This window comes from Staurois parvus, unplaced genomic scaffold, assembly GCF_062004578.1.
Source record: "Staurois parvus isolate SC_StPar_1 unplaced genomic scaffold, SC_StPar_1.0 ptg000932l, whole genome shotgun sequence".
Lineage (NCBI taxonomy): Eukaryota > Metazoa > Chordata > Amphibia > Anura > Ranidae > Staurois > Staurois parvus.
The window spans coordinates 291,092-314,580 of NW_028318728.1; the positions used below are offsets into that span (position 1 = coordinate 291,092).

Genomic DNA, 23,489 nt, shown 5'->3' on the forward strand with positions numbered 1-23,489 from the left:
ATCTGGCAGACACTGGAGCTGTGGTACACTATTCCACTATAAAGAGATACTTGTACAAATATGGTCTTCATGGAAGAGTCATCAGAAGAAAACCTCTTCTACGTCCTCACCACAAAAATCATCGTTTGAACTTTGCAAATGAACATATAGACAAGCCTGATGCATTTTGGAAACAAGTTCTGTGGACCGATGAGGTTAAAATTGAACTTTTTGGCCGGAATGAGCAAAGGTACGTTTGGAGAAGAAGGGGCACAGAATTTAATGAAAAGAACCTCTGTCCAACTGTTAAGCATGGGGTTGGATCAATCATGCTTTGGGGTTGTGTTGCAGCCAGTGGCACAGGGAACATCTCACGAGTAGAAGGAAAAATGGAATCAATAAAATTGCAGCAAATTTTGGATGGTAACTTGATGCCATCTGTGAAAAAACTGAAGTTAAAGAAAGGATGGCTTCTACAAATGGATAATGATCCTAAACACACCTCGAAATCCACGGGGGATTACATCAAGAGGCGTAAACTGAAGGTTTTGCCATGGCCTTCACAATCTCCTGACCTCAACATAATTGAAAATCTATGGATAGACCTTAAAAGAGCAGTGCGTGACAGACAGCCCAGAAATCTCAAAGAACTGGAAGACTTTTGTAAGGAAGAATGGGCAAAGATACCTCAAACAAGAATGTCTAATCTGTAATTTGATGCCTTTTGGAGATTTTTCCATCTTTCCTTGGCTTCTTTATGCACATTAATACAAATTTTTAGCTGGGGTGCCCAAACTTTCAATCCCCACTGTGTATATATATATATATCCATCCATCCATCCAACACCATAGTATCAGAAACATCCCCATACCATGCTGCTTGCACAATCATGCGTCACTGTCTTAACGGGGTACTGTGGCTTGAATTCAGTTTTTAGGGGTCATTTAAATGCCTAGACTCAAAAAGAACAATCTTGCTTTCATCAGTACACAAAACGTTGCGCCATTTCTCTCTAGGCCAGTCAATGTGTTCTTTGGCAATTGAAACCTCTTCAGCATATGCCGTTTTTTTCAACAGTGGGACTTTGTGGAGGCTTCTTGCCGATAGCTTGACTTGTTAAAGTACTCACAGGTAACTTTAGACCTTTGATCACCCTGGAGCTGATCACTGGCTGAGTCTTTGCCATTTTGGCTATTCTTCGATCCGTTTGTATGGTAGTTTTCCGTTTTCTACCATGTCTTTCTGGTTTTAGTTGCCATTTTAAAGCAATTCAGATGATTTTAGCTGAGCAGCCTATCAGTTTCTGCACTTCTAAACATAACATATAAATGTTTCCCCCTCTCCAACCAACTTTTTAATCAAAGTATGCTGTTCTTCTGAAAAAAATGTCTGGAAAGACCCATTTTATTCAGATTTTCAGAGAGATGCACTATACCCAGCATGTACAACATATGCTGCCTTTGTCCTTAAATAAGGGCCACCTGTTTTTTCAAAGACTAAATGATTTCAATAACTGAACTCCACATTATTAGTTTGAATGCGCCCCTTTGAACACAACTGTGTGTGTATATATATATATATATATATATTTATATATACACACACACACAAACACATATATATATATATACAGGCACAATTTTTGTTCTTTAAGGTATTTACCAAAACATATTTAAGCTATAGTTATATAATGGATATGGGCTGAAAGTGCACCCTCTCAGGTTTAATTTGAAGGTATGTACATGCAAATTGGAGGAAGAGTTCAGGAATTACAGCTCTTAAGAGTAGCCACCCCCCCCTTTTTCAAGGGACCAAAAGTAATTGGACAATTGAATCAAAAGCAGTTTCATGACCAGGTGTGGGCTACTCCATTATTTCTTCATCAATTAAGCAAGTAAAAGGTCTGGAGTTGATTTTAAGTGTGGTATTTGCATTTGGAATCTATTGCTGTGAACCTACATCATAAGTTCAAAGGAGCTGTCCATGCAAGTGAAACAAGCCATTGTAAGGCTTCAAAACAAAACAAATTCATCAGAGATAGCAGCAATATTAGGAGTGGCCAAATCAACAGTCTGGTACATTCTGAGGAAAGAAGAACGCACTGGTGAGCTCAACAACAGAAAAAGGCATGGAAGACAACAGTGGTGGATGATTGCAGGATCCTCTCTATGGTAAAGAAAAACCCATTCACAACATCCAGACAAGTGAAGGACACTCTCCAGGAGGTGGGCATATCACTGTCAAAGTCTACAATCAAGAGAAGAATTCCCGAGAGTAAATACAGAGGGTTCTCCACAAGCTACAAACCGTTCATAAGCCTGAAGAATAGAAAAGCCAGATTAGACTGCAAAAAAAAAACATCTAAAAAAGCCAGACCAGTTCTGGAAAAGCACTCTTTGGATGGATGAAACAAAGATTAATCTGTACCAGAATGACGGGAAGAAAAAAGTGTGGAGAAGGCTTGGAACAGCTTATGATCCAAAGCACGCAACGTCATTTGTAAAACAGTGGAGGCAGTGTGATGGCATGGGCATGCATGGCTTCCAGTGGCACTGGGTCAGTGGTGTTTATTGATGATGTGACAGGACACAGAAGGAGCTGGATAAATTCTGTAGTGTTTAGAGAAATACTGTCATCCCAGATTCAGCAAAATGCAGCAAAGCTGATTGGATGGTGCTGCACAGTACAGATGGACAATGATCCAAAACACACTGCAAAACCAACCCAGGAGCTTTTGAAGGAAAAGTATCAAAATATTCTGCAATTGCCAAGTCAATCACCTGATCTCAACCCAATTTAGCATGCATTTCACTTGCTGAAGGCTAAACTAAAGGTTAGAGTCTGGTAAAGCATCAGAAAGGAGATACCCAGTCTTTGGTAATGTCCATGGGTTCCAGACTTCAGGCAGTCATTGCCAGTAAAGGATTCTCAACAAAATATTAAAAATGAACATTTTATTTATGATTATACTAAATTGTCCAATTACGTTTGAGCCCCTGAAGATGGAGGGACTGTGTATACAAATGGTTGCAATTCCTAAAATTTGTACTTGATATTTATGTTCAACCCCTTAAATTAAAGCTGAAAGTCTGCACTTCAATGTCATTTGGATTGTTTTGTTTTCATTTATTCTGGTGGCATACAGAGCCAAAAAGTATGAAAATTGTGCCTGTGTCAAAATATATATGGACCTAACTGTATATTTTGTGAGACTTTACTAAGGACTTTATATTTAGTGAAATTTGAGTGCTGCACATTATAAGTTTGCAGATTTTTTGTTCTGTATGTGATTCACAGTGTGTGCCAACAGGTTTTTGGGAAGAGGATTATAGCACAGCTGTGTGGAAACCTATGTGTTATTTTATTTTAGTAGCTGTTGATAGTAGAAAAAATATCTAACTATTCAGTAAATCATAACATAAGGGAAGGCGAAATGTATTCTCCTGAGAACACCAAGTGTATCTGTGCAGGTGTGAGGTGGGTGGGGAATTTTAGCCTCCAGGGACCTTGATTTTAGTGTTTATGTGCCTAGTGTTCATTTGTCCTGCAGACAGAAGTATAATCCTTGGCTGCTTATCATTCATGAATCTGTGTGCCACGAAGGTCAGTAGGGAAAAGGAAAATTATCTTCCTGATTTGCCCTTAGGGCCTGGTCACACATCAACGTGTAGATAAAGGGGAGTAAAAGAAAAGAAAAAAAAAAGTAACTATGTAATGTGCTGAACCGCTCATCACACCACTGCAGATGTAAGGGTAGCTACCGCATACTAAACCGATGTGTTCACAAGTGGAGCAGTGTGAACAGGCCCCAAAAGGTGCATGCTGTGTCAATCATCTTGATCCTGGCTTCACTATTTAGTAGGTAACTGGAACAAGCATGCAGAAAACCAAATCTGCCTTGTACTGCATATCAAGGCCTGTGCTGCATATTCTTGTTACAGGTCAGTAACTCACAAGATAAAGTAAGGATCAGGATGACATATCTGAAGATTGTATTTATTGCACTACAGCACTTCTAACGGTGCAAAAGTACTAATTTAAAACAGCAAATAAGCATTATAAAATTGTATCATCAGACAGTGGGCATATTCTACTAATGACTCTCACTGCAGTTTAATTACCTGTTTTAGCACATTTACATTGATTGATATGCAAAACATAATTCACAAAGGGTGTGGTCTGGCTATGAAAGAGTAGAGACGTGCAGCTTTCGGAGCTCTGCTCGCACCGCCACTACAATCATAGCTACAGGGGAGATTTTAGCCTCACCTGCCGCTCCTGACATGCCCCAGGGCCAGCGGGTGTCTTCCCAGCCACAAAGTACCCGGCCACACTCGGCGGGGATAGCTGGAATCCTTCCTTGAGAGCAGGTGGGCACGGAGCAAGGAAACCAAGATGGTGCCAGAGCGGGAGGACACTTTGCAGACCACGGCATTGATTACTCAGCCTGCAGTATCTCCGATTCCTTCCCTGCTGCTGGTGAGTGACTCAGCCCCCCCCCTGCTTCATTACTTCACAGGACTCGGGCTCAAGACTTGTCAGATCTCTCCCCATAAAGGACGACTTGGAGCGATTTGCTAGCAGAGTTGAGCAGGCTTTCAAGCAAGACATTGAGCAGTTGAAAACTGTCAACACAGCTGAGGAACAGCGTTGAGACTCTGGAACAGAAATGTGAGGAGGCACTGCCTTCAAACTCTTTTCTTAAGGACAAATGCTCTGTTCAGGATCAGAGGATTGATGTGCTACTCTGTCGGTTAGAGGATTATGAGAATCGCAGCAGGCAAGTGAATATTTGCATCCGGGGCTTGCCAACAGCTCCTAAAGTGATCATTCCTACACTGTGTGGTATATTCCATGAAATTATAGAGCTCCCTGCTTCTGCTCCTATTGAAATCAATAGATTCCACAGGGCACTCTGACCACCCTGTCAAGACCCTGAAAGCCCCTGGGATGTCATCTGCAAGCTACAAAAATACATGCTTAAAGAGCATGGGCAGCACAGTAGCTAAATGGTTAGCACTTCGGCCTGGCAGTATTCAGGTCGTTGGTTCGAATCCCAACCACGGCACCACCTGCCTGGAGTTTGCATGTTCTCCCTGTGCCTGCGTGGGTTTCCTCCGGGTACTCGGGTTTCCTCCCACACTCCAAAGACATGCTGGTAGGTGAATTGGCTCCTGTCTACATTGGCCCTAGTATGTGTATGTATGAATGTGAGTTAGGGACCTTAGATTGTACGCCCCTTGAGGGTTAGGGACTGATGTGAATGTACAATATATATGTAAAGAGCTGCGTAAATTGACGGCGCTATATAGGTACCTGTAATAAAGAGTGCATTATGCAACAGATGTGCAAGAAGCTGTATTTTGATGGGGCTCATCTCTTCTACCAGAACTTGTCCAGGCGCACTCTAATGCAACGTGGAGCTCGGTATCCTCTGTTAGCCGTTCTTCAGCCCGCTGGCCACATTTACAAATGTGATTTCCCCTTCAGTTTGCAAGTTCCTAAAAAGGATGGCAGGTCACGCTACAGAATAAATATGACCTCCCTTTACTTTATCTCCTCCCTGAAATTGGAATCTATTGATTTCCCAGACTGGCTTTGCACTCAGGACATCCCATTGTATCCAATCAATAGAAAAGTGCAGCGCTGAATAGTTATCACCAACAGATGAATAATATCACTAATACAGTAGAAAATTATTAAAAAGTGAATGTTGTGCATCAGCAGGCGCAAAATGTGATAAGATTAAAAAGTCTGAAATTCAAATAAGTGTTCAAAATAGTGCAGGCTTGACATGATCAGGTCAGCAGATAAGTGTTTCCTTCATATATAATCAATAGTGACTTCTGGTGAAAATCCATGCAATCCAATCTGTGTGATATATATTGTATCGATGCCACAGCCTTGGCTTCCAGTGAGATCTAAAGGTCAGTCACAGGGCAGTAAGCAACCTGCATCTAACTCCTCACCCAGGACCTCGTCTTTGAGAGGCTGACCAACAGCTTGCAGTTCTCCTCTAATGCATCACCTCAAGACCCCTGGCCTCCACCTGCAGAACTCTTCTCTAACCCATAATACTCTTGAGTTTTGTTTGCTTATACTGGTTTGGTCCGGCTGCTGTGGAGATTTTGCAGGACTCTGATGCCTTAGCATTACTTTTTGTGGGTAATGTTTTCCCCTTTTTTAGCACTTGCCCACCCAATGCTACCGAGCGTGCTGCAGACATGGTGATAAATTGTTCCCCTATCTTGATTAATTTCCATGTTATGTGTGAGCGAAGCATGTACTCCTACATGCCCTGAATGCCAGTTCACATTTCCCAAGTAGGCCTGACCTATTCAGGTGTAAGCCCCCCTAGGGGGCACAAGACCTAGGCCTGGGAGTCCCCATCTTTGTGAAGAAGGTTTCCACGCCAAGCTTCCAGTTTTCTCAGGTGTCAGACTTGCTGAATCTTGTCCATCATAGATTTTTTGTATATGTTGTACTACAATCTCCTAATCTTTTAGTCTGTTTCCATTATCCCTAGGACACAACCATGCCATAACTCTCATACCGTGCTAGTAGGCATAGCTTGACTACCGGATTATTCCTTCTTCTTAGCATGGCTTCATTTAGGGTAATCTTAGTGTGAGCAGTTCTGGTTTGTATTTTTTTCCCTCCACAAGATATACACAGTTACAAGATTTTTTTTTCATGTTACTACATTTTGGATCTTGTATTTGGTGATAGCATTTCATACCCGCAATATGGGATTTCCTAGCAGTTGGTGGGATGTTTGTGGGTCTTAAGGCATACCTTTCTTTAATACTGTGTCCCACAAGGGGCCTCCTACATTCCTGACTGCCATGGCTTTATTCACTCTGTTAGGCTTGCAATTGGCCGCCAACTCTGCCCACGACACTTTGGAACCCCTAGTTTACATTTATACCAGTAAATGTACATTTATACAAGTCTTGCTTACTTGTTTTTTTTCATTCTGTACATTGCATTGGTGACATGGGGTTGTTTGTTTCAGGGGTTTGCTATGCCGTTATGTGACCTGGTAAATGTCTCTGTACCCTAATTACTAGTTCAAATAAAGATTATATTAAAAAGACATAATTCACAAGATGTATACATAAAACATGAAAAACATTTTAACAATTTATAAGTTACCTTCACAACAATGTAGCAGATACCTAATAAACGTCGAGATCTCTGAAATTTTACAATTGCTGCCAAGCCCTGAAAAGGAGTGTTAAGGAAAGTATATATTTTTAACAAGAGAATTATCCTTATTATGAGGGTAAAAGAAAATGAAAAACACAGGAAAGTGATATCTACAGCAGGGGTGTCCGAGACTGCCACTGATGCAACCCATTGTAAAATGTTGAGTTTTTTAGGGGGGAACTTTTTGTAAACATGCATTTATACTTAGCGATCACATCAAGACTAAAATCACCAGTATCAAACAAAAATATTGCTTTCTGACAAACCGAAGTGCAACTTCAAAATATATTTGAAAAACAAAAAAAAAAAAACTCTTGGCTGTAATGCCATTGTACATATTACTAGAATCTAAAAACTTTAACAGTTCTCTGTAAATAATGGAAACAAGCATCAAGTAACATCATAACTAAAACCAGGTATTGTAAACAAACAAAAATATTGCTTTTTGACCACTGTTAATTTTGATATCAAATTTAGATTTTGGCCGATTTGCGGTCCATAGACAGCTCGCAAATCGGCCATTTTTTTGTCCAATAAACGAAACATCGGTCGTTCGTTAAACCGACGTAACCAATTATTACGAAAATCGGCCGACCAAGTCATAAAAATCATGACATATAACAGGAAATGTCATTTTTGACCTTTCAGACCCTCCCACACTATACAGAGAGCCTGACGGAACGAACATCACTATCGTTTCGTACACACGAAAAATCTGTACATCTTGTACGAAAATGCCCGGCATCATCTCAAAAAGAAAAAATGCCATAATGGTGAATTGACCTGCCTATTTGGATACAACTGAAAATGTTGTAAAGGTGTGACCTCATATTATATGGTTTATAGTAAATCTTAAGCAAAATCCGCAAGAAAATTGTATAATGTATGGCCAGATTATATAATGTGATTGTGCACATTGTGGAGGTTTTGGTCAATGGTGTGTTGTACATTGAAGGTCTGTAACATTTTCTCTAAATATTTTGCAAACTGATTTGAGTCATGTCAGTTATTTTCCTGAACACTTTGTGTTTTAAAAATGTTATGTAGAACGTACTGTTCTAACTTTTTTTGTATGCTAACATCTGTTTTGTGCTGGTCTGAGACAAATGTTGCATTAAAGGCTGGCCATACATTAAACAATTTTCTTAAGATTTTTGCTTTTGATTTACTAAAATACATATAATATGAGGCCCTTTGAGATTTACCATCAACTATGTAGTGCATTGACCTGCCTATTTGCATACAACTGAAAATGTTGTAAAGGTGTGACCTCATATTATATGGTTTATAGTAAATCTTAAGCAAAATCCATAAGAAAATTGTATAATGTACGGCCAGACTATACAATGTGATTGTACACATTATGTTGTGGTCAATTATGTCTTCTACATTGAAGGTCTGTACCATTTTGTCAGAACATTTTTCTAAAAATATATGTACACAATGTACCGTTTGAATAATGTTCTATTTTAAAAAAAAAAACTGTTTATACAAAAAAAAAAAAGAATATTTATGCAAACATTAAAATATTTTTGAAAAAAAATAACTTCAAAAATATACTATTTTTGATATGCCAAAAAGTAGCTCAATAAAGCAGTGCTGCTTTAAAAGATCTGACTATTTTACATTTTTTTTTATATCTGAATGAAATATTTGTATATTTCACTATTTTGGGCGTAAATGTTTGAATAATGGTTAATATATAGTGAGAATGGACATAAATTAATGTTAGTTTGTGGGGGATTCTTCAATTTAGCACAGAGCAATAACCATAGCAAATGCATGTTCTGTACATCGCACACAGAAAGCTGTACATTTATTCACACACAGGAAGCCATCTAATAATATTTTGTTGACATTCAACAGCTTTGATCTTTGTCCCGGAAAATAAATTTCGTACAGGCGAAACCTTTCCTTCCAGGTCACGGCTCATGCGCATATTTTTTTCGTAAAAACGATCATACGATTTGACCATCGACGCGAAAATCAGTCGTTTTCCACGAATTTTCCAACATGACCGATAATCCAAAAGTGGAAAAAACATGAAAACCAGCCGACAAATTAACCCACTAACAGTGCGAAAATCGGCCGATTAAACTTTCGGACAAAAAAATCGGCCAATTTTCAAACCGTCTATGGCCAGCATTAGTCATAATCTTGACTTAAATGCCAGTTCAGTTTTAGTCGTATTTTAGTAATCTAAATTGAAACTGCATTGTATTTTCAAATTTTCCATTATCTTAAAGTGGAGCTCCACCCAAAAGGGGACGTTCCACTTTAAAGACTGGTCCTCCGCTCCCCATTAAGGATTGGCACCTTTGGGGAGCATGGGTGGAGTGGGTACCCAAAATTGACAAGTATCCGCTTCCGTTGTAATTGCCTAGGCGACCGGAAATGAAAGTAGTCTTCCCCCCTCCCACCCCGTAGTCTTCTGGGACACTTGACAGGTCCCAGAAGACTATGGTACCATTCAGAAAGCGCAGCGCTACTCGCACATGCGCAGTGGGCACCCGGTTGTGAAGCCACAAGCTGTCACAACCGGGTACCCACACTGAAGATGCTGGCGCTGGGAACACTGGACGGTCAGTGAAACTTGCTGCAGGGAGTACACCGCTGGATCGAGAACTGTATTTTAAAACTCAGCAGCTACAGTTTTTGTAGTTGCTGACATATTTTTTTAGTGTGATTAGAACTCCGCGTTAAGCATACAGTATAGGACACTGGTAACGTATTAATAGACCCTGGAATGTCCCCATGCATTGAATGAGAAGGGTGGGCAACAAGTAGGCAAACAGCACTGTGCCAACAGGCCCAACAACAAGGGTCCACAGACCCAACTTCGGAGTGCTAATGCAAGAACTTTGTAGCTGAAAGCTGCATTTGCAGAAGATTGGATATCCACTCGGGAGAACTTATCTGAACAGATCTGGTGGCAGCTTTACAAGGCTGGGTTACAGAGGTGTGGTGCGAAAATGCCCAAGAAAATCCTACTGACCTGGTGGAATGGGAACATAAAAGAGAAGGTGATTTGTACACGAGGATGTAAGTGCTAGTGATTATATTTCTTATCCATCTCACGATGGTGAACTTGGTACCAGGGTGTCCCTAGTGAGGTCCTGAGGAGTGCAAGACAAATATGGAGTCTGTCTGATCTAAGCTGAAGTTTTGAGGTAGAATCTAATGGCTCTGACTACAGCCAAACATGGAGAAATGAAGAGGATGTAAGTGGAGTACTGATAAATATTAACAATATAAAAACGAGCGCTGGATCTGTGTGCAAGGAGCAGCTAGCATGAAAGGTAAACCCCTGAACCTTCTAAGAAACATATATAAACAACATGCAGCACTATGAAAATATCAAAATTCATATAAAAGTAATAAAGGATCTCGGTATGACAGTGGTAGTGTATCATAGGGTACCCCATACCCATATATTTATGATTGACTGTCACTTCGCTATATGCACTAGTGCCAATTTCAATGTGCTGTCTATTATCATACTTTTGGATGTGGAATTTACTACAATTTCTTTGGGTTATCTACCCCAGAGACGATGTTATCCCTATGATACACTACCAGTGTCATACCGAGATCCTTTATTACTTTTATATGAATTTTGATATTGTTTTCATAGCGCTGCATGTTGTTTATATAAGTGGAGTAATGCTTGGACCTTGAAGAAGGGGACACTTCCAAAAAGCTTGTCCTCAAAATTGTATGTTAGTGCAAATAAAAAAGTATCACGGACAGTACTCAATTGTTTCTGTTGCAAATGCACTAATACGGCTACAATCACCTCAGGCTTGGGAAGAAAAATGGTCTTGGGTATAAGACAATCTTCTCTTTATGAAGCATGAGCTTCTCACAGGAAAGGGCTACCAAGTCAGAGATATGTATGACAGACATGAAAAGAACCAAAAAAGCTAATTTGCAGGAGGGGTCATCTAAGAGAATATCCCTGATGGATTCAAAGGTGTCAGCACCTGTGGTAGTGAGCCCTTGTAAATAGTCAACTTGGGGTTCCCCAGGGTGTGGAGTCTAAGCCCCAGCCTGCTTCTTCACCAGAGCCCCTGATGGTGGGGATGGACTTGCAGCAAGCTGGGACCAGGTCGCGGCCCCCGGGTACACCCAGCTGAGGATGAAGAGACCGCTCATGGGAGCAGAGTACAATGGTAGAAAACAAACGGAAATCCGATAGACTAGCCGAGGTCAGGACAGGAGGAAAACTAGCAGAGTCAGAGAACGAAGCAGGGGTCAGTACACGAGTAGTCATTGCACAATACAAGCAATAGCAACACAGAGGAGCTCCGACAACTAGGAAGTTGCTCAGGCAAACTGGCCTAGACTGAGCACGTCTTATATAGGCAGGAAAACAAGGAGGCGGGCCAGGAAGTGATGAAAGGGAAGGAAATAAAACCCAGAGAACAGCAGAAGAAGCCCATAGGTGAGCACAGACAAACACACATGTGAAAGGGATCAGGAACAGCACTGTAGCAAAAAGGTAAGAACACAAACAAGAAACTGCAGGCTACCTTGTGACAAAAGGGTATATAGGAAATTCAGAATGTAGGCACACAGTAATTTATGGGATTGCCTGAGTTAGCACCAGGAAAATAGAGATTTCCAGGCACAATAGTAGATCATCCTGGATCCTGGAAGAGATTTTTCTTTCATTTAGCAAGATAGGAATAACAGATTCAGACACTGACATCAACATCCATGCCATTAAATCCAGAGAATGAAGTAGGAAGAGGACCCTGAGGGAGCAAATCTGGCCTGCTGGGATGGGGACAGCCTCACCTGGTAGAAGTTGGAGTATGTCTCTGTACCAGGTTCTTCTGGGCCAGTTTGCTGCAATAGGAATCACCATTTTCCTTTATTGCTCTTTTAACAGACAAGACAGATTCTGCACTGAAAGGAAGGTGTAGACTAGCCTGAATAGAGACCAGGCAATTATCAAGGTATCCATGGCTAATGCTAGAGGATTCTTTGTCCTAGCCACAAACAGAGGTAATTTATAGTTGAACCTGGAAGCTAGGATTTAAAAATCTGGAGCTCTTCATTTGGTTTGATACAGGCAGTGGCAGTTGCAATAAACAACTTTACAATTTTCCACACATGGGATGCGGACAATGAGTTTCTGTCCATAGGATTATCTGGTTTGCTATATTCAAGGCTGCAAGATTTCTGGTGCCCCCTTTTTGGTTAATGTAAGCCACAGCTGGGGCACTTTCTTTCTGCACCCGATTGTCCATGGAGAACAGAGGTCCAGTGCTGAGGAGCAATCCCAATTGCTCTTAGCATTCTGGGATGTTGGCGACACAGAGGCAAATTCTAACAGATGTTCCCTCCATTCTTTAGAGATGGGGTGCACCTCCATTGGGAAGAGGGTTTGGGGAAGACTTGGTGGGTTTTGTGGCCCTAATCTTGCAAAGAAAGGCTGAACTAAAGTTCGGACGTTGAAGCCATTGTGGATCGAATACCTACTCTAGGTTTTGTGAAGGTATAAGCTCCAGAGGAGGATGGTTTTGGAATTTTCCACCATGGAAGTAAACCCTTTCCATTAGAATCATCTTTTATGAATTGATCAAGTGCATCTCCAAACAGACGTCTTCAGCTGCCAGGTTTTTAACCAGATGATTTTGCACATTTGGTCGGAGATTAAAGCCATTCTGGAAATTTGTCTCGTGGCATGTTCTATGACACCACACACACACCAAAAAAAAAAATCAGAGCAGAAGTGAACTGCAATAATTGTTCACAATTTTGAAAAACATGATCTTGTTGGTTGTTCACTGCTCTAGTCCAGTTAGCTGCAATTTGATATATTGAAAAACCATGGATCTTCAGGAATTCCAGTATTGGCAAAACTTTGCAGCCCTCTTAGGTCTGGGGAAGCCCACTAGAAAAAAAAAGGGTGCACTACCCTTACCAATAATCTCAAGGATAGCTTTTTATTGCATTATTAAAACAAATGTATACTCACAAACACCAAGAATCACAAGCATATCAATATCCACAGTGTCCTCTGAGGAAGAGGGGATCCCCCCTTGAAATGCATCAGCCATTTCTTAGGGTCTATATGTGTTCGGGACTCGCTTAGTGGCCCAGGTCGTCCAGAACACTAGAAACGGATATACTTGTGATTCTTGTGAGTATACATCTGGTTTTCTTAAATTACAATAAAAAACTATCGCTGAGCAAGGCAGGTGTGTCCCTTTTTTTCATGCTAATATTGAAAATACAGAAAGAGCTGGTTGCAAGGCTGGGCCTGCATGTGAAAAGAGTCTAAGAGTCTTTAAAAGCATCTCAAACTTTCGATTTGAAGAATTAAAAAAAAAAAAAAGGGACATCTTCAATAGGAAACATGAGATGTTTAAATTTGGGACAGCAGGACCAACCACAGGAACAGACCACTTTCTTGTAAACTTTTTCCAATAGACAAGAGTTCAGTAAAGGTTTGGTGGGAGTGATAATCCTTTTTGGAGTGATCAAATCATTATAGATTGCACCTTCTGTCTGTTCAGGAACAGAAAATATATTGAAAGATTTTGTGGTTTTCTAAAGCAAGCTAGATAATCCTATGGACAGAAACGCATTGTCCAGTGATCTGCTGTCCATATCCCAGGAGTGAAAAACTGTAAAGCATATTACCTGAATTGCCCCTGCCTGTATCAGACCAAATGGGGAACTCCAGATTTGGACATTCTAGCTTCCAGATTCAACCCTAAATTACCTCTGTTTGTAGCCAGGACCAAGAATTCAGTACAGTTCCATCAGTCCATTCAGTTCACTCAATTCAGGCTAATCTACACCTTTCCAGTCTCGTCTGCTAAAGTGAAAATCCTTTTTGGAGTAACCCAATCGTTATAGATTGTACATTGTATCTGTTCATGAATAGGAAATACAGTGAGAAACAGAAGTATTTGAACACCCTGCGATTTTGCAAGTTTTCCCACTTAGAAATCATGGAGGGGTCTGAAATTCACATTGTAGGTGCATTCCCACTCTGAGAGACAGAATTTAAAAACAAATTCAGGAAATCACATTGTATTATTTTTAAAGAATTTGTCTTGCACTGCTGAACATAAGTATTTGAACACCTAAGAAACAGCAAGAATTCTGGCTCTCAAAGACCTGTTACTGTGCCTTTAAAAAGTCCACCTCTACTCCACTCATTAATCTTAGTAGCACCCGTCTGAGCTCTTTAAAGACACCTGTCCACCCCACAGTCAGTCAGACACCAACTACTACCATGGGCAAGACCAAAGAGCTGTCAAAAGAAACTAGAGTAAAAATTGTGCACCTCCACAAGGCTGGAAAGGGCTACGGGGCAATTGCCAAGCAGCTTGGTGAAAATAGATCAACTGTTGAAGCAATTGTTAGAAAATGGAAGAGGCTAAAGATGACTGTGTCTCCCTCGGACTGGGGCTCCATGCAAGATCTCACCTCGTGGAGTATCACTGATAATAAGAAAGGTGAGGAATCAGCCCTGAACTACAAGGGAGGAGCTGGTCAATGACATGAAGAGAGCTGGGACCACAGTTTCAAAGGTCACTGTCGGTAGAACACTACGCCGTCATGGTTTCAAATCATGCATTGCACGGAAGGTTCCCCTGCTCAAGTCATCACATGTCCGGGCCCGTCTGAAGTTTGCCAATGACCATCTGGATGATCCAGAGGAGGCATGGGAGAAAGTCATGTGGTCAGATGAGACCAAAGTAGAACTTTTTGGTCTAAACTTCACTCGTCGTATTTGGAGGAAAAAGAAGGATGAGTTGCATCCCAAGAACACCATCTCTACTGTGAAGCATGGGGGTGGTAACATCATGCTTTGGGGGTGCTTTTCTGCGAAGGGGACAGGACGACTGCACTGTATTAAAGGAGAGGATGAATAAGGCCATTTATTGTGAGATTTTGAGCAACTACCTCCTTCCCTCAGTAAGAGCATTGAAGATGGGTCGTGGTTGGGTCTTCCAACATGACAACGACCCGAAGCACACAGCCAGGATAACCAAGGAGTGGCTCCGTAAGAAGCATATCAAGGTTCTGGAGTGGTCTAGCCAGTCTCCAGACCTAAATCCAATAGAACATTTTTGGAGGGAGCTGAAACTCCGTGTTGCTCAGCGACAGCCCCGAAACCTGACAGATCTAGAGGAGATCTGTGTGGAGGAGTGAGCCAAAATCCCTGTTGCAGTGTGTGCAAACCTGGTCAAGAACTACAGGAAATGTTTGACCTCTGTAATTGCAAACAAAGGCTTCTGTACCAAATATTAACACTGATTTTCCCAGGTGTTCAAATACTTATGTTCAGCAGTGCAAGACAAATAAATTATTTAAAAATCATACAATGTGATTTCCTGAGATTTGTTTTTAAATTCTGTCTCTCAGAGTGGGAATGCACCTACAATGTGAATTTCAGGCCCCTCCATGATTTCTAAGTGGGAGAACTTGCAAAATCGCAAGGTGTTAAAATACTTCTGTTCCTCACTATATATTACAAGTCTCTATACCAAAAGGGACATGGCAAGACAGAGGAGAATCAAGCTGCACAATGTCAAGGCTTTTAAGCAGCAGTGAGCTTTTCTGCCTTAGCAAGCATGGTGTGTGAAGAACCCTTTTCAAAAGAGCAGCAATCTGTAAAAAAAAAGCTTCCTCAGATACTGCCTTAATGTCCTCCACATCTATGTCTGCCTCATCTAGGGCAGGCATATCAGGACCTAACTCAAAGAGAAACAGGAGTAAAAGAGGCATGGCATTTTAAGCCTTAAGCAAAGATGGCTGTAGGAATATCATGATTTGTCCAAAGAATTGTGACACAGATGCATAAAATGTGCGTGCCTGAAATAGAGCTAAAATCAGATGCAGAAAACAGTGATAGAACCAGCTCCTGCTCTGAAGCATAGTCAATTTAAGATTGAGTGTTGTGCAGGCATTCGGCAGAGCAAATGTTCATCTGCAGTTTTGCAATGGCTCTTTTCTGCTTACTCTGCATCATAATAACTACGTGTGAAGGTATTCCCCTGTCGGGTACTTATGGGGTAGGGTGTAAAAATACAGGATAAATGTGTCTGAGAAGGAGAGCCCACGAACCCGGGTGTAGACTGCCGTTGGTGAAAGGGCAGAAGAAAGTATCTGAGTACCATATAATGGCTCTAGACAAACATGGCAGTAAAAGGTATGTCCTGTAGTGTGAGGTCACACCTGATCACCCACCTAGACTAAGCTCTGAGAGGTTGTGTTTTAGCCCGAAATTTGAAAAGTTTTCACTGTAATGAACACAATTCAAATATTGCTTCGGTTTTTTACAGTCTTCTCACAAGACAAAAGGGTGACATCTTTTTCTGTCCACAACGCTGGACACTATCACAAAACTGAGAAGTCCTAGAGTGGGGAATAATTGTAGAGGAGGCATAAAGTGGGTGTGTCCTAAAAAGCTTGCTAGTGTCCAGTCACCTAAAGGTACGAGTCTATAAATGTTCAGCCTGTGTCTTGTACTGTATGTTTAAGATAGGGAATGTATTTCTCAAATCCAACAAAAAGTCTATATTTAAAGCCATTTAAAAAAGTACAATCTCATCTTTCCTAACCATATCCCACTGTGGACATTACCCTGTACTTCTGATTCTGAGGACAAGCAGTGAGATTTTGGCATAAAGTAGCACTAGAAGCGAAACCTTTTTTTTTTTTTCTTTTTTCATATATGATAGAGCAAGAGTAACCCATTTCAGTTTTATTTTTGCCATATGTGTCCCATAGTCAAAACAGGAAGTGAGAGGAAATCCCACCAAATCAAGGAGATCCTGGTTGTCACCAGAACCAGTAACCCCATTGGAAGATTTTTGCCCTGGTGAAGCAAAGTCTTCTGCAGCAGGCCCTGATTATACCATGCGCAAGTGAAAAAAGCAAAAAGGGAAAAAACAGGGAAGCAACAATGGTTGCATTCCCATACCTAATATATTAAAAGCACCTTGAACGCAGCCCCATCTTGCTGAAGTTCTAGAACTGTTCACATCCAGTGATGTGGGTTGGTTGCCCAGCACAAGTGTGAATTTCTCACTTTAGGCTGAAGAAAGCAGAGACAAGTCAGCCACACTTTGGGCTCAGCTGTACATCAGAACCTGCTGTTACTAGGCTCACACAGGTCACTCCTACTGTCAAGGTAGGCATGGCTATATGTTTCAGGGGTGTGTCCTCCTTTCTCAAACCTGTCATAATATCCCAGGACAACTAAATAAATACAAGAGGCCAATTGAACCTCTGTTCAGGGATACTAGCCCTCTGCTCACCTCAGCCTTTGAAATGCATAAAAGTTAGAGAACTAAGAAGCCTAGGAATATTGTCTTGCACTTTAATACATTATCATAGCCTGTTATGGAAATCGCATCCAAGATGTAAAACCAAAAAGCAGCCACCAGCAATAATCTGAAGGGGTTAACCTGTTACATGTAGACTGAAAACACCCAATCATATTAGATACAATTTATCTTTCAATGTATGGGAGGAGAACCAAAATAATTTACGATTAAATATGTATATAAAATAAAGGTTATAATGTGCAATATCCATAAAAACTGCACAATGTAGTGATAGAATATATATATATTTTTTCCCCTATTGTATATATACAATCAACAAAAATGTAGAATCCTAGCTGAATGGCATCAATAACTATGAAATTAGACTGATAATACCATGAAAGTAATGAAATAGATTAAACTAGTATTTATAATGTTGGTATATTACTTTTTCGGAAAAAAAAAATTAGATTACAAATTGCTAACTGTCCTTATGGCTATGTGGAAAGAAGAGAGAGAGAGACAGAAAAATTATATAAGAACAAATATACACTGCTCAAGAAAAATTAAAGGAACACTTTGAAAACACATCAGATCTCAATGGGGGAAAATATCATGTTTGATATTGTCTATACTGATATGGACTGGGTAATGTGTTAGGAATGTAAGGATGATCTATCGTTTGATGTAAATGAAAATGGTCAACCTACAGAGGACTGAATCCTAAGACACCCTGAAAATCAAAGCGAAAAAATGATGCAGCAGGCTAGTCCATTTTGCTGAAATTTCATTGCAGCAACTCAAAATGGTACTCAGTAGTTTGTATGGCCCCCACGTGCTTGTACGCATGCCTGACAACGTCGGGGCATGCTCCTAATGAGACGACAGATGGTGTCCTGGGATATTTCCTCCCAGATCTGGACCAGGACATCACTGAGCTACTGGACAGTCTGAGGTGCAACCTGGCACCGTCGGATGGACCAAAACATGATATCCCAGATGTGTTCTATTGGATTTACGTCAGGCAAGCATGGGTGCAACCGAATATTATCAATTCCTTCATCCTGCAGGAACTGCCTGCTTACTCTCGCCACATGAGGCTGAGCATTGTCGTTCACCAGAGGGAACCCAGGACCCACTGCACTAGCGTAGTGTCTGACAGTGGGTCCAAGGATTTCATCCCGATACCTAATGGCAGTCAGGGTGCCATTGTTTAGCCTGTAGAGGTCTGTTCGTCCCTCCATGGATATGCCTCCACAGACCATCGCTGACCCACTACCAAAACAGTTATGCTAAACGATGTTACAGGCAGCATAACATTCTCCAAGGCTTCTCCAGATCCTTTCACGTCTGTGAAAACCACAGGGCACCAGTGGCAGACCTGCCAATTCTAGTGCTCAATGGTAAATGCCAATCAATCTCTATGGTGTCGGCCAGGGAGAACAGGGCCAACTAGAGAACGTTGGGCCCTCAGGCCACCCTTATGAAGTCTGTTTCTGATTGTTTAGTCAGAGACATTCACACCAGTGGTCTGCTGGAGATCATTTTGTAGGGCTCTGGCAGTGCTCATCCTATTCCTCCTTGCACAAAGGAGCAGATACCGATCCTGCTGATGAGTTAGGGACCTTCTATGGCCCTGTTCAGCTCTCCTAGAGTAACTGTATGTCTCCTGGAATCTCCTCCATGCTCTTGAGACTGTGCTGGGAGACACAGCAAACCTACTGGCAATGGCACATATTGATGTGCCATTCTGGAGGAGTTGGACTGCCAGTGCAACCTCTGTAGGGTCCAGGTATCGCCTTCATGCTACCAATAGTGGCACCGACCCTAGCTTTAATGCAAAACTAGTGAAAAACAGTCAGAAAAGAGGAGTAAAATCATTCCTGTTTTGGGGGTCATCTCATTGTTGCCCATCTACTGCACCTATTAATTTAACACCAAAGCAGCTGAAAATGATTTACAACCCCCTCTGCTACTTAACTGACCAAATCAATATCCCAGGAGTTTAACTGACTTGATTAACAACTTATGCTAAATGGCCTTATAAAATGTCATAATAAGCTGCCTAGAGTCACACTGTTTCAGCATATCTTTGACAGTTTGGAAAATTGCCCTTTTGCATTAGAAATGACAGGAATGGCCTCAGCAATCTTAGACCACTGGTATTATTTTTATGATGAAATGCTTAATGCTTAGGGATAATATAATTTAGATTTCCTTCCTCAATATGTTCTCCAAACCAAAAGTGTGCATAGCTATAATTGTCCTGCCAATGCATATTAGGCCACACGAGCAGCTTAACCCATAGACTACAAATTGCGTAGAACAGGTCATAATCTGTTTTACAGTATATGTTTTACCGCTGAAATCTCAGAACAACTTTTGATGATGTGAGATATAATTGCATGTGCCACATTTCTCACATCGGCAGGTGCCCTAGATATTAAGGAATGTTGGCATCTCTCTAATCTTGTGTTTGAGAGAGTGAAGTTCCACTTTAAGAACATCCAATCATTTATCTTTACGCCTTAGGCTGCTTGTATTAGTAAATATATAGGAAAGTATATCATATTTACTTGGTTTAACTTTTTTTCTCTTGCGTTCATTGATGGACACAGCTTCTCTTCATTCTTGACCATTCTAGAAAAAACTATGGAACCACAGGCTACAGTAGGGAACTAGGTCCTCACTCACTTATGCCAGCTAGGACTGCCCATGGGCGTTGCTGTGTTCTTTTTTCTGCCTAGTGTCCTACTCCTGTAGGTGTCCCCTTTATTTAGGAGATCAAGAAGGTTATTTTTAATGAGGTGGTGTCTTGGAAATTCGCTTTAACGAATTTCTCCTTACCGTGAGTACTCGCAGTTGGATGCGCAGAAATCCCCCATAAAGCTGTGTGAATCTCGCTTACCATGAAAACTTAAACTACACGATTCCTGCCCATCCAGCTACTTTAGCTTCTGTTGAAATGTGGGTGTTTGGAGCTCCCTATACCTGGAAATGATCACACGACACCTTCAGGTTGATGGTTGAATTCACATAAGGGCAGTTTTCATTCTCCCCTCTGGTTTTATTACAAATACACACACGCCCCCCCACATGAATAAGGTCAAACCCCTCCCACAGAACAATGCAATGGGGAGTGCCTATACACAGGATGTACATTCCGATTGGAGCATAGGCTTTTCTATTATCTGTCACTGGTCTTCCCCCATGAGCCTTCTGAGGTCAGCAGACTTCCTCCCCTTCCCATGAGCCCTCTGTGGAGAGCATATCTCCTCCCCTTCCCATGAGCCCTCTGTGGAGAGCATATCTCCTCCCCTTCCCATGAGCCCTCTGTGGAGAGCATATCTCCTCCCCTTCCCATGAGCCCTCTGTGGAGTGCATATTTTCCAGCTCCTAGCAGTATGTCCATTCTCCGTACAAGCATTCCCTAGAAATATCAGTCTGTACCTGGATGGGCCCGATACGATCTTTATTAAAACACATCCATCCGTATACAGTTCAGATTGGTAATGGGTTGTAAGATATGCATAAGCCTACACGTGGAGTTCACACCGCTTGGCGCCTTGCGTTATGAAGCCCATGTGGTACTATGCTGCTGATATGTGGATACAGGCCCGCGGTCTACTGACAGCGGCATTCGCATCGAATGCCGTGGTGGTATACACGCCGGTCTATAAGCACAGATCCGCCATCTCATCCATTACCGAGCTGAGTACTGTAATACATACATTGTACATGCGCATGGCCCAATTGCAGCCTTCAGAGCTTTAATTAAGCCACACGAGAGACATATGAATAACAAGAATATATGACACACTTAAAGTTCGACCAACAATACAAAATTTCCATGACAGTGGTCACTTAGTTGTAGACCAGGCGTTCAAGGAGTTTTACTGCCGCTATGAGCACTTTGGTTTTTTTTTTTGTTTTTTTTTTTGCTGTTTTGTATTCAACTAGTTGTGTATATATGTAATTTCTTAATCTCTGCTGTTTTTCAGTTTTTTGTTTTCCTCATAAAAGAAAGAAAAATCTCAAAAGGTGTGAGCTATGGTGAATTTCTAAGGTCACACTTTATCATTTTGCATTGTTTTTTTCCCTTTCTTTAATTTTTAATATTGTGCCATGTTTTGGAAAATACTATGTTGTACTTTGAAGTGTTATTTAGATAATTCTGTTTACAGTTACTTTCTGTCTTTTACTTAACACTATGTAACACTTTGCTTTGAATTTGAGAATCTCTGGAAATAAAAATTTGAATATAAATATATCACCACATATGCTCAATCATTAAATCATTAAAAATTATCAAAAATGGCATATCTGATAAAACATAAATAACGTGTGTAACACATGCATATACAGTACTTCAAATAGTGAAAATAAGTGTACAAATGAGCAGCACAATAAGTGTAAAAATAAATATCAATGTTCAAAACAAACAGAATTTTCTCCATGAATATGTAGGTTTAGTAACACTTTAACTGATGCAACATAGGATTGTAGGAACAAATCACGTCACTCACAAAGGTGTACGAAGAAGGCCTACTGGGGGGGTAGGTGGTTGTTGTAGGTTAGGAAAAAGTGTACCACGGTAATCCAAACGTTAGAAGGTCATAAGTATCTATTTATGTGCTCAGTGGGAAATGCCCAATAAAGAGATAAACTAAATACTGAGAATGAGCAATGGAGTAGTACTATGTCGTGGTTATAAATAGTAGTTATGGTGCTAACAGTAAAAAAAAGAAAAATAAATGGCGTAGTACACTGGATATAAAAAGTCTACACACCTCTGTTAAAATGTCAGGTTTCTGTCATGTAAAAAAATGACAAATATAAATAATTTCAGAACTTTTTCCACCTTTAATGTGACCTATAAACTGTACAACTCAATTGAAAAAAAACCTGAAATCTTTTGGGGGGACCCTATTATAACTGGGGATGTAGCTGTGTTCAGAATGAAGCAATCACATTCAAAATCATGTTAAATAGTACACACCTGCCATCATTTAAAGTGCCTCTGACTAACCCCAAATAAAGTTCCAAAGCATCACAGAGATCTTATTGTTGAAAGGCATCAATCAGGAGAAGGGTACAAAAGAATTTCCAAGGCAATAGCTCTACCATGGAACACAGTGAAGACCGTCATCATCAAGTGCAGAAAACATGGCACAACAGTGACATTACCAAGAACTGGACGTCCCTCCAAAATTGATAAAAAAAGAGAGGAAAACTGGTCTGGGAGGCTGCCAAGAGGCCTACAGCAACATTAAAAGGAGCAGCAGGTATATCTGGCAAGTATTGGCTGTGTGGTACATGTGACAACAATCTCCCGAATTCTTCATCTGTCTGGGCTATGGGGTAGAGTGGCAAGACGGAAGCCTTTTCTTACGAAGAAAAACATCCAAGTCCGGCTAAATTTTGCAAAAACACATCTGAAGTCTCCCAAAAGCATGTGGGAAAATGTGTTATGGTCTGATGAAATCAAGGTTGAACATTTTGGCCATAATTCCAAAAGATATGTTTGGCGTAAAAACAGCACTGCACATCACCAAAAGAACACCATACCCACAGAGAAGCATGGTGGTGGCATTCTTTGGGGCTGTTTTTCTTCAGCTGGAACTGGGGTCTTAGTCAAGGTAGAGGGAATTATGAACAGTTCCAAATATCAGTCAATATTGGCACAAAACCTTCAGGCTTCTGCTAGAAAGCTGAACATGAAGAGGAACTTCAGCTTTCAGCATGACAACGACCCAAAGCATACATCCAAATAAACAAAGGAATGGCTTCACCAGAAGATGATTAAAATTTTGGAATGGATAAGCCAGAGCCCAGACCTGAATCCGATCGCAAATCTGTGGGGTGATCTTAAGAGGGCTGTGCACAGGAGATGCCCTCGCAATCTGACAGATTTGGAGTGTTTTTGCAAGGAAGAGTGGGCAAATATTGCCAAGTCAAGATGTGCCATGCTGATAGACTCATATCCAAAAAGACTGAGTGCT

At 41.0% G+C, this 23,489-nt stretch overlaps 1 protein-coding gene across 1 annotated transcript in view; it reads right to left on the reverse strand.

The window, feature by feature from the left end:
* LOC149441939 (E3 ubiquitin-protein ligase MARCHF6-like) overlaps positions 1 to 23,489 on the reverse strand; it is a gene marked incomplete at its 3' end in the record, with an annotated part of 324,687 nt that overhangs the window by 284,772 nt on the left and 16,426 nt on the right. The window contains exon 2 of the mRNA XM_089656745.1: positions 7,136 to 7,204. The remainder of the gene's footprint in view (positions 1 to 7,135; positions 7,205 to 23,489) is intronic.